Source organism: Cryptotermes secundus, unplaced genomic scaffold (assembly GCF_002891405.2).
Source record: "Cryptotermes secundus unplaced genomic scaffold, Csec_1.0 scaffold320, whole genome shotgun sequence".
NCBI lineage: Eukaryota > Metazoa > Arthropoda > Insecta > Blattodea > Kalotermitidae > Cryptotermes > Cryptotermes secundus.
Window position 1 is genome coordinate 253,958 of NW_019731221.1, and position 11,156 is coordinate 265,113.

Here is an 11,156-nt window from a genome sequence, read left to right on the forward strand (position 1 = left end):
TTAATATGAGAACAAGGCATGCAATGAACTAGTTTGGCGTGGATAAGTAAGCACCTGAAAATGGCATTATTATGCCGAAACATGTAGTGCGAGGGAGAGAAGGAGATAAATGAGTGTATGCACTACAAGACGGTTTAAATAAATCATGGACAGAATATTAAAATTAAAATGTTCCTGCTTACTTAGAGCGCAGGTAATTTTTATAAGCTTTCCACCGGCCTAACAACGGCAAATTGTTGAGTATAAAATGGTTTGACACTGGGAAAAAAAACATAACAGAAATTGTAGATATCATCTCAAATAAATAACCTTAATGGATCAGATTTGTCGGTGGTTTCATCGACATATTTAATATATACCGACAGACCGGAGCCGCTATTTACATGAAATTCAATTATCCTCACGAGGCTAAGTGGACCCCGTTCCCGACCCACTACTTCTCAGAAAATCTGGTAGCACCGGAAATCGAACCCGGGTATCTGAATATATAACCAGAAAATCTGACCGCTAGACCATAGAGGCGGTCATCGATGGTATGTAACACTTAGGATTACTCGGTTTTTGGACTTTGTCCGTCTTACAGTATTCCAGACAGAACACAGCGTCTCGGAAACTTTGTTTCTATCCGTCTGTAGGAGAAAAGATTAGGAGACATCTACTCAAGGAAGTCCATAAGAATCTCAACCATTGACGAAAAACTAAGATTTGCTCTTCCGGACGGAGCCATCTTTTATTCTGATGACGGAAACCTCCGATTTCCAAAACGCTATGTTCTATTCGGGATTAAAGCGATGGGCAGAGTCCGGAAAACTAAATAATCCTAAGTCCTTAGCTTCTCTTCGTCGCATTAATCTGGCTAAGAGCACATTGCACAAACCTGTTTTTCGTGAAAAGAACAACACCATGTGTAATAGGCAGCCGACTCTGCAGCAAGCACGTTTTCATTTAATCACGATTGTTTTTGACAGAGTTGTCTGAGCGTATTTAATACACTATCTCCGAATTATGGATTAATGACTCTTTTGTGATTATGTGACCCGTGTAACCATTGCTAGGCAACGGCTCGGCACACACATAACCGTAACGCACGCACACGCGACAATAGTTCATTCATTGCTAGGTAATGGACCAGTAAACACATTTCCTTAACAATGCAGGACGTGTTTTCTGTGGGTTCCGTACCGAAGAGTTATAACAGGACAAAGGAGGTCGCTAGGAATAGTAGAAACAAAGTAGTAACCGAGTAGAGAGCAGTCGTCAAAAGTAGTCCTGTCGAGTATACGGAATTGGGAGCTGCAAAATAATGACAAAAAAGGAATTAGACTGTGACCAGAATATTTCACTTGTGATTTGAAGTTACAGTGAGACTGTGATAAATCCGTTACCAGGATACGACTAGTGAAGACTGAGAATCCTAGTGCGTGTGCACCGGTGAACTGTAAAGTGTGTAGAAAAGCGATAGCACTGTAATTGCCCGAATCCCGAGTTGTGTGAATGTATAAAGTTGAATAAATCAAATCATCCAATCCAAAATTAAGTCACCCCTATATGTGGCAAAACTATAGAGATGCTGCATCTTATTATATCACTAACATTTTATTAATGATCCGGTATCGAACCTGAGACCCTTAAAATATTATTTTTGCTTGTTACTCACTAAATAGCCCTTTCTATTTGCTCCTCTGTCATTTTTTGAGATCCTGTGTTAACCACATCCTACACCGAATCCACATTTGGGTGGAAAAGACGCCATAATATTGTGAGAGAAAAAAGGGGGAAAATGTATGATAATAGAGAAAGAAGATGGAAGCTGGAATTAGAGAAATGCTGAAATAAATACACACAACAATTAAGTAAGTAGGTAAGAAGGAGAAGAAGGAAACAAGGAGGTATGTGTGAAGGAAAGAAAACAAAAATGGAAACGGACATAGATCGAAGAAACGAATGAGTAAGGAAAGGGGAAAGGAAAAAATAAGGGAATAATTTTTTTTTACATATTAACCGTACTTATATCACGTTATCTATATTTTTAACAAAGCAGCACATCCAAAATTGTATGTGTTCCTCTTTGAGTTAATTAAAAGTCTGTTATTTTGAGTTGTCTGCAATTTTGATGGTCCACGATTAATTATGTGTGTCTGCCCGTCGTCCCGTGACAAGTAATGCTGGAGGCTATCATGAATCTTAATGACGCAACGTAAGGCATGAACCGTAGAGGAATGGGGTGCAGGAAAAGGTGGATAACAGTGATTAGACACCCGGAAATCTTTCCGCAGAGACTTCCTTCCCTCTCACACCCTTTCTACTCCACCCCAACCAACTTGCCCCGTATTGTAGCTGCACGAGGGAGACAACCATAGTAAAGCACTATGAATCCGCGTAGTTTAACTCAATCCAGCGGAGTATGCACTGTCTAGGTCTACTCTAAGAGAAAGTCTAAAAATACTTTACGCAAGGGGAATTCTTACTCATTTCGTTACTGTTAAAAATGCGCAAGGCGAGACGCGTTACTCGAATTCGTTTCAAGAAGATAGCAAGAGACGCCCTAGCAGATTTGTCTTCTCCCGAGAAGAACTTGCTCAGGAGAATCTGCTGATTAAAAAAAATTAAACGGCAGGAGAACGGGAAACATTTCTTAATAAAGAGGTTAATAACTTGTATAATAATGAAGAGCTTCATAAATTGTACTTTTCTCCAAGTATAAATAGAATGATCAAATCAAGGAGGATGAGGTTGGCAAGGCATGTAGCATGAATGAGGAGAAGAGTAATGCATATAGGATATTTGTAGGAAAGCCAGATGGAAAAAGACCACTGGGAAGACCAAGGCGTAGGTTGGTGGAAAAAATAAAATTGGTTTTAGATAGGATGAGATGGTATGGATTGGATTGAGCTGACTCGAGATAGGGACCGATGGAGGGCTCTTTTGAACACGGTAATGAACCTTCGGGATCCATAAACTGCTGAGAAATTCTTGAATAGCTGCAGATTTGGCTTCTCCTCAAAAAGGGCTAAGCTCCATAAGTAAGTAATAATTTGCATTCTTCATTTAACGTTATTTTATTCTTCTTCTTCTTCCACCTTCACGAATTGGGTTTTCTATCCCGTTCCCGTTCAGAATTACTTCTGAAAATACCCATCTTACAGACAGTCGGCAGGACAATTTGAATGGATTATCAGGACTTTCCAACGAGACTGCGCTTACAGAACAACACAAACACAGAAGAAAATCAGACATTCATGCCTCGATTGGATTCGAACTCACGAACCCAATGTTTGATAGGAAGAAGATATTTCTTGTCTTAGACCGTGCGGCCACTGTGATCGGGAAATAACATTATCAATACGCTTAGAGCTAATGAGTTCCTTGATTTTGCCCATCGTTCAGTATTCTAGAAAATAACGTTTCGGGAAAATGAATCTCTTTTCATCCTCAGGTGAAGAGGGAGACAGCTACTCTGTTGGGTGCCATAGAAAGAGTTAACCTCAGTCACTGTATCTGTTTTTTAGAATACCGGGCGATTTACAACGTCCAAAAACCAGTAATTTTGAGTGTTATACACCATCGATAGAACCTTCACTCACTCACTCATGGAGCTGAGCCGTTCTTGAAAAACCACCGATTGTGAAGCTACTCAAGAACTTCTCAGCATTTTGTGGAACCCGAAGGTTCAGTACCCTCCAATGGTCCCTATCGTGGGCAGATCAGTCCAATTGATACCATCCCATCCTATCTCTCTAAGATCCATTTTATTATTGTGCACCCACCTACGCCTTCATCTTCCTTCTGGCTTTCCCACCAATATCCTACATGCAGTCCTCGTCTCCCCCAATCGTGCTACATGACCTGCCCACCTCATCCTCCTTGACTTGATCATTCTAATTTTACTTGGAGAAGAGTAGAAGTTATGAAGCTCCTCATTGTGCAGTTTTCTTCAGCCTCCTGTCACTTCATTTCTCTTCGGTCGAGATATTCTCCTCAATAACCTGTTCTCAAAGATCCTCAGTCTATGTTCCTCCCTTAATGTCAGAGACCAAGTTTCACACCCATAGAGAACCACAGGCAAAATTATAGTTTTGTATATTCTAATTTTTATGTTTTTGGTCAGCAGACGAGAAGACAAAAGGTTCTGGACTGAATGGTAGTAAGCATTACCCGAATTGAATTTCCTGTTAATTTTATCAATAATTATATATAATTAAAATGTGTCAGTGAAAAATAAAAAGAACATATTTATTTTAAAGCTCCTTACTAAATGTAAATGTGTCAATGAACAATGTAAGTATGATTATGAACTGTGAGTTGTAAGCATGTGGAAAAAGACGGTCGTGGCCGATTTTAAAACGGTACCATAACATTTACTGAAGAAACTGTGGAATAAGTGCCTTCATTTAGGACACAGACAGAGCCTCACTACCGGGGTTTAAGAAGGAAAGCTCTAGAAAAACCGGGAATCTTAACAACTATATCACGAATTTTCTGTAATACTGAGGGTAGATGATTACACATGGCGATGTATTGGAGGGGGTGGGGTTATGAATTTAAATATTTCCCCTGCAATATCCGGGATAACATAATGGCTTTATTTTATTTTTATGGGGAAAGTTAGTCAAAAGAAATTTGTTGCGTTGGAATGAACATTTTTACGAACAGCATGATTTGTTTGTTTTATTCCCCCACGGCTCTTAGACTGACTGCTGGGTCTTGAAATGAATGTAATTCCTTCTCTTTATTTATATACTTTTACACACGTAAACTGATGTCCAGTCCTCACACATAAAGTTCAGGTCAAAACGTTTATTTTTATGCTAACATTATGGTCTCGTGTGATGTCGCCAGTGCAGGTGGGTAGATAGGGCCGAGGATACTGCGGACTCTATCTTCATTTTGACTCCGGAAATGGATGTAGCTGGTTCCTGAGAAAAGTGGTACTTACCCACAAAACTGTATGACTTCACATTCCAGAAGACAGTAATTTTAATCTTCTTCTAAGTCGAGAGTTAGATTTCGTGCAGGGCCGCGCCATAGCTCAAACGGTTAGTCGCTGGCTTCCCACCGCGGCGGCTCGGGTTCGATCCCGGGTCTGGTCAAGTAGGATTTGTGGTGGACAAAGTGGCGCTGGGGCAGGTTTTCTCCGAGTACTTCGGTTTCCCCTGCCAATCTTCATTCCACCAATTGCTCCACAATCACCCTCACCTATCATCTGGGGCTGGTACAATAGGCCAGAAGTGGCCGCAGTATAAGTGACTTAGTCCCACCCTACTAGCAATAAAAAGATATATTTCGTGCAGATTCTAGTCCCTAATCTACGTGAATTCACGTCCGAGTCCTATATCTGTTACGTATGAGTATTTTCTCTTGGCGCACCCACGCTGTTCCAGATATTATCCTAGGCTTTTTACGTTTGTTTTAAATGCCGTTGCTGTGCGATAATCAACTTTAGCGGAGAGGGTGTCGCGTGGTCAGCGCAACGGATCCCCACGGCCGTTATTTTCGGTTTTCTAGACCCGAGCCGCTATTTCCTTGAAATATCTCCTCAGTTATCCTCACGAGGCTGAGTGGACCCCAATCCAGACCTACTATTTCTCAGAAAATCTGGTAGAGCCGGGAATCGCCTCTTGATCTCTGGATCTGTAGCCCGAAACTCTGACAACTAGACCACAGAGGCGGCTGGCACTAACTTAGCCGACAAGCGGCGGTAGCTCGGTCGGTATAGTTCGCTTGCGTGCTAAAACCACGGAGTTTGGTTCTTTTTGGTTTGATAAATTACCTTCTTCGTTTGCTTTATGCATCCAAAATTCGTATGTATATTTCTTTCCTGCAATTCATTATATTCCTATTATTCGCTTCTTTCAAGGGCTGTTCTGGTTTTATGAACCCATTTTTCCTTTCCTGGAGTTTGTCTTTTCTTGTTTCGGTAGGGTTCATATGTATGCTATGCCAATGTTGCTTTAAGCTACGTCTGTTACGGGGCATCACATTTACGTATTGTCACATATTAGACTGACTATTGACGATGTTTTGGGTTGGAGATTGGATTTATTGGCCACTTTAATATACGACTCGTGACTACATTGATTTACAGCACAATCGCTAATTTCCACACTTTAAAGTCAAATATAACATAAGTATTTTCAGCCCTCAGTGTCTTCACTAGTAGTTGCCTGGTAACGGCTCCAACAATGGCTATTCCTCTGCTTCCGTGTCCAAATCACGTCTGAATGTCGGCTTTCTTCCAACTGAACTGACTTCTAAACGTGTCTCAGTTATAATATCTCGGCTTGGACCACACAGAAAACACCGTTCCCCTATTGCTGTTCAATTGTTTCCATGGGAACATCTTTAAGAAGCTGTTACTCAACAACGGGTTTGGTATATTTGCTTATTAAGAATCTGGTACCTAGCAAGGATGTTGTTCTGTTCATTATTTCGCGGCCGTTGCCTAGGAAAGGATGTTGTTTCGTAACACTTCGGTAGCAATGCCTGTGTGGGAACTGCCCACATTGAAACAAGTGTGACAACGCTGCACAGTTCTTGCTTTGAGCAAATATGCCATGATATTAATGTGAACTTCCTTTTTCCTAATTTAATTTTCAACCGTGTGTACGTGTATCTTCTCTGGACCCTTCTATAAAATCTGCTCTTTATTACTGGTTTCTTGTGAAGTTTGCAAGTAGAGATACTTCTTGAACTATGTCAGAGAGGAGAAGCCTATCTCACACGAATCACTTATTCATGTCTTTTTGTTAGAAACATCAACATTCGAAAGTACTTTAGTCACACATGTAGTACAACTTTTAATGTGGGCCTCCTCTCCAAAATTTAATCAAAATCCGTCGCATGTGGGGGTCCAGTAGCTTTACAAATATTTCCATACGTAACTTAGATAAAAATCATCACACTCTAAATATAACAGGCAAGATTGAAAACCATAATATCTCTCCGAAGGCGATCCTTACTGCATAGCATGAGAACAGACGACGTGCCGTCTACTTCTTGCGGCACGCATGCCATTGGTTGTGCATCACTGGCATAAAGAAGATATCAGCAGGAACATGTGCAGGATGAAGTTCATGGTCAAATTTAACAAAACAAACGAAAGAAGTATTTGATGTCACGAAAAAGCGTTAGCAGTGCAGGCTTATATGCAACACCTGGTACAAAAGCGAAGCAGTTGGCCGATATTGTGCGCGTCCATTGTTCTGAATCCATATAAATCCTCTGGTAAGGCTCTCTTGCACCATTCCCTATCAAGGAAAGTCAGATGCATAATGCATTTTGGGCTTATCGCAAAGTTTTACAAAGAAAATTAGTTTCCTCCTGTCTGCTCCTTCTTAGTACAATTTTTTAAAACCATTGGCACTATTTTTGAAACGAAGTCATGCCATTTATGGTCAACCTAAATTATGGATGTCTCCCTGCCTGACAGCCTGACAGTTAGGAGAACTTGTGGAGCCACTAGCGAGAAATTAATACATTGTTCTAATATTTTGTTGGACAATATATCGTCGGAAAATGTACAATATTTGTTTATGTAATTATTTTTGGAATGCTAAAAAAATATGACAGTTGCGTGAAATACATTTTGGTTCATTATTTCATAACGGCAAATATTAAGCTTTTGGAGTAGAAATGTGACATATGTTACGGACAATATTGTTATAATCTAAAGCATTTTATTTCACTGTTTACGGCATTTAGCGCGCATTGGAGATGAGAAAGCAAGTCAGAAGTTTTGATATCAACCTGAATAATATCTAAGCCTTATCACAACACGTTACCGCGTTTAACAAATATTTTCTACAATTTCAAATATTCACTCCAGAGAAGAAACATTGTCTATAAAATTTTCCCATTATTTTATTTAAGCATTCTTTTGCATTAATATATCTATTATGCATAATATAATTCCGTCAACAATATAAATATTTCCATCAACCCTTCCCTTCACAACATGTTTTGGCCCCTGATGATGGCCGTTTGGGGCCGTAAAATTTTGTGAATGGAAGGAGTGATAGAAATATTTACATTGTTGACGGAATTATGTTGTGTACAATAAATTTTCCCACATATATTTCCTAATGATATATAAAGGAATGAAGAGGACTCTGTGATAAATTTTTATAAGGAACTTGAAGGAAAGGGATAACTTGCATGACCTAGGCGTAGAGATGAGGACGACATTATAATTGATCTTAAAGGTAGAGTATGAAATAGTGTTAACTTGCATCTTCTGGTTGAGGACACAAACCCAGTAACGGGCTGCTGGAACACCTAATCTAATGTCGGCTCAGTAAAATTCTGGGAATTTCTTGAATAGTAGTGTAAGTAGCAGACTCTCGAGAAGAACTCTATTCCATGTTGTTACTTAATCTTGGCACACTAAATTACACTTAGAAGATTTTTCTCAGTACCTCCAAGTAAAACTTGTAATACTTCTTGTAGGACATCAGGCCCTCCTCCTTGCGTATCCTTAAATATATCTCAGTAACTCTCATTTTCTATCCAAGAGGCAGATCTGTCGCTCTTACCTCTCTGGAGAAGCATAGCAACAAAGATGAGGTCTTCGGGGCAGGGACAGTAGGAAGCAGGAAGGCTCTCTTACCTCCACCCGGTACCAAGTCCTGGAATACTTAGAGCAGAGCAGTAGTTAGCTGCTGGTCTTCGCCAGCACAGTCATTATTGGTTTCGGATCTCGTTGGGAATAATTACCATATTTTCGTTCGTTCAAAGATCGTTCATGTGTTTTGAAATGGGGTCCAATCTTCATCAAAAAGAGGGGTCTAGCTATTGCTGTCGACTGGAATGTGTGGATTTATGCTTAAACTGTATTCATGCAATTTTATGCGGTCCTGCAATCTTCTCCATCCTCTACCCTGAAGACGTAGACAGCAGATTCCGTCGGAACATTAGCACCTATGTACTAGGTTTCACGGCGTTACATTCTAGAAGCCTATCGTCTCAGTATTCACGCAGTGTCAACCCCAGCTCTCGAAAATCAGCTTTTAACTTTGACGGAGTGTAAAGTAATATATTCAGTTTAGAAAGCGTCAATTCTTGTAATAAGGGGGATGATAATATTCGATCCTTAGATATCGTTCTTTATTGCTAGTGGGGTGGGACTAAGTCACTTGTACTGCGGCCAATTCTGGCCTATTGTACCAGCCCCAGATGATAGGTGAGGGTGATTGTGGAGCAGTTGGTGGAATGAAGATTGGCAGAGGAAACCGAAGTACTCGGAGAAAATCTACCCCAGCGCCACTTTGTCCACCACAAATTCCACTTGATCAGACACGGGATCGAACCCGGGCCGCCGCGGTGGGAAGCCAGCGACTAACTGCTTGAGCTATGGCGCGGCCCTTGATCCTTAGATAAGCAGAGTGGTTAATAATTTTCCAATAGAGATCTGAGTTTCTCATGAGGTGTCAATGAGGATTGCTATGTGTTAGGATATGACAGTGTACTCTATCAATTTTTAGGATCTGAATATTGGTAAAGTTCTACCAGACTACACAGTATCATATCTCATATTTCTATCCTGATGATGGAGGCAGCAATTCCCTCATAAACCTGGGCACGTTCTTCCTGGCTACATGCGTCACACAGTCCTCAAATTTCCAACAGAAGGAAATATTTAAAATTGGTTCAAGAAGCGGTGTAACAGTTTTCTGTATTTAGGTTGTCCTAGTCACCATTCTTAATGGTCGTTTCAACATCACAGTCTCTAAAAGCCTTACAGCCAAAGGCGAATGCGCTGAATAATAGAAACCGCTGGGCCTGCACTAGCTGAAGTATTTCAAACCATGACGGAACGTTATGTTTTATTGACAGCAACTCTGCCTTCAAATCTACGCAGTTATACAACGAACTTCGAGCGCCATGTTGCATACTGTTACGAAATGATGTAAAATAAAAGTAAAGCTATCCCTGTAACAGGCCGTGAAGGCCCATAGGGTTGTGAGACGTTGAGGGTCCCACATTATCTAGACAATCGGCTCAAAGATGGCAGTAAAGTTGTCAGCCTTACGCGCCGGTCGCGCTTTACTTCTCAGGAAAGTTATTTAATTAATTCCTGGTACTCATTTCTGTTAGAGGCTGAGTCGACCCCAGGACCATAGTGCGACCGGAAGGATTAGGTCAATTGAAAAAAGAAATCCAATGACCTCATCGGGACTTGAACCCGCGACCTTCCGGCTTGTAGCATATTGCCTCAATCAACTACGCTACCGCGTGCCCCCTACGAAATGATGTAGCACGTTAAATTTTTACAATGTCTACAATAATTTTACTATTCGGCATCCTATAACGAGATTTTAATTCACTGAGACCGATTTCAAGGTCAAATGATTTGAAAAATGAAGTTTTTTTCACCATCTCACGCGTTTCCTTTGTCGATTTTGTGAGGGTTGTCCATTCTGCTCATAGCAATTCTAGTGACTGTACTCGGGGGTAAAGTTAAGGCTGTCCCTGTGCTTAACTAATTAAGCACTAAGTCATGAAGGCGTAGGGGGGAGTAAACATATAAATCCATATTTTCTTGAACTCGGCACTAGTTGGAGGTGAGTGGTCAAGTTCACGCCCCAGCCACCTTACCCCGGTTAAAGACCCGCCAGTGTCCATTGGATAGGGCATTATATAGCATCGGGGCGGCCCCCACAGAAAACACCGTTTCCTAACAACTCTTATATTATTATAGAGGTGTGTTTACCATACCGTGAAATTCTGTCGAACTATACGGCGTCACATTCCAGAAGATCGTGCTCTTTATAGGAACCTCTGTGAGCACCTCAGATGCAGCAAATCTAAATATATTTGCCATTAGCTATAGATGCTCTTCTGTGTAAGCATTTCTTCTCTCTAGCGTGCATCCGCGATATTCCGTCCATCCCATATTTCTTAATTTGGGCCTTGAACCTTAATGACATTTGGTGAAAAGTACAAATTATGAAGCGCCTCATTATGCAATTTTCTATGCTCCCTACTGCTTTCTGTCTCATAGATACAAATATTCTCAACTCCCCTTTCCAAAACACTGTCAAAGCGTGTTTTTCCAGTATGGTGACCCACCTAGTTTCTTGCCCGTATAACACAATATGCAAAGGATAGTGTTATATGTTTTTCTTCTAACGTTTATACACGTATATGTGAAATGGGGG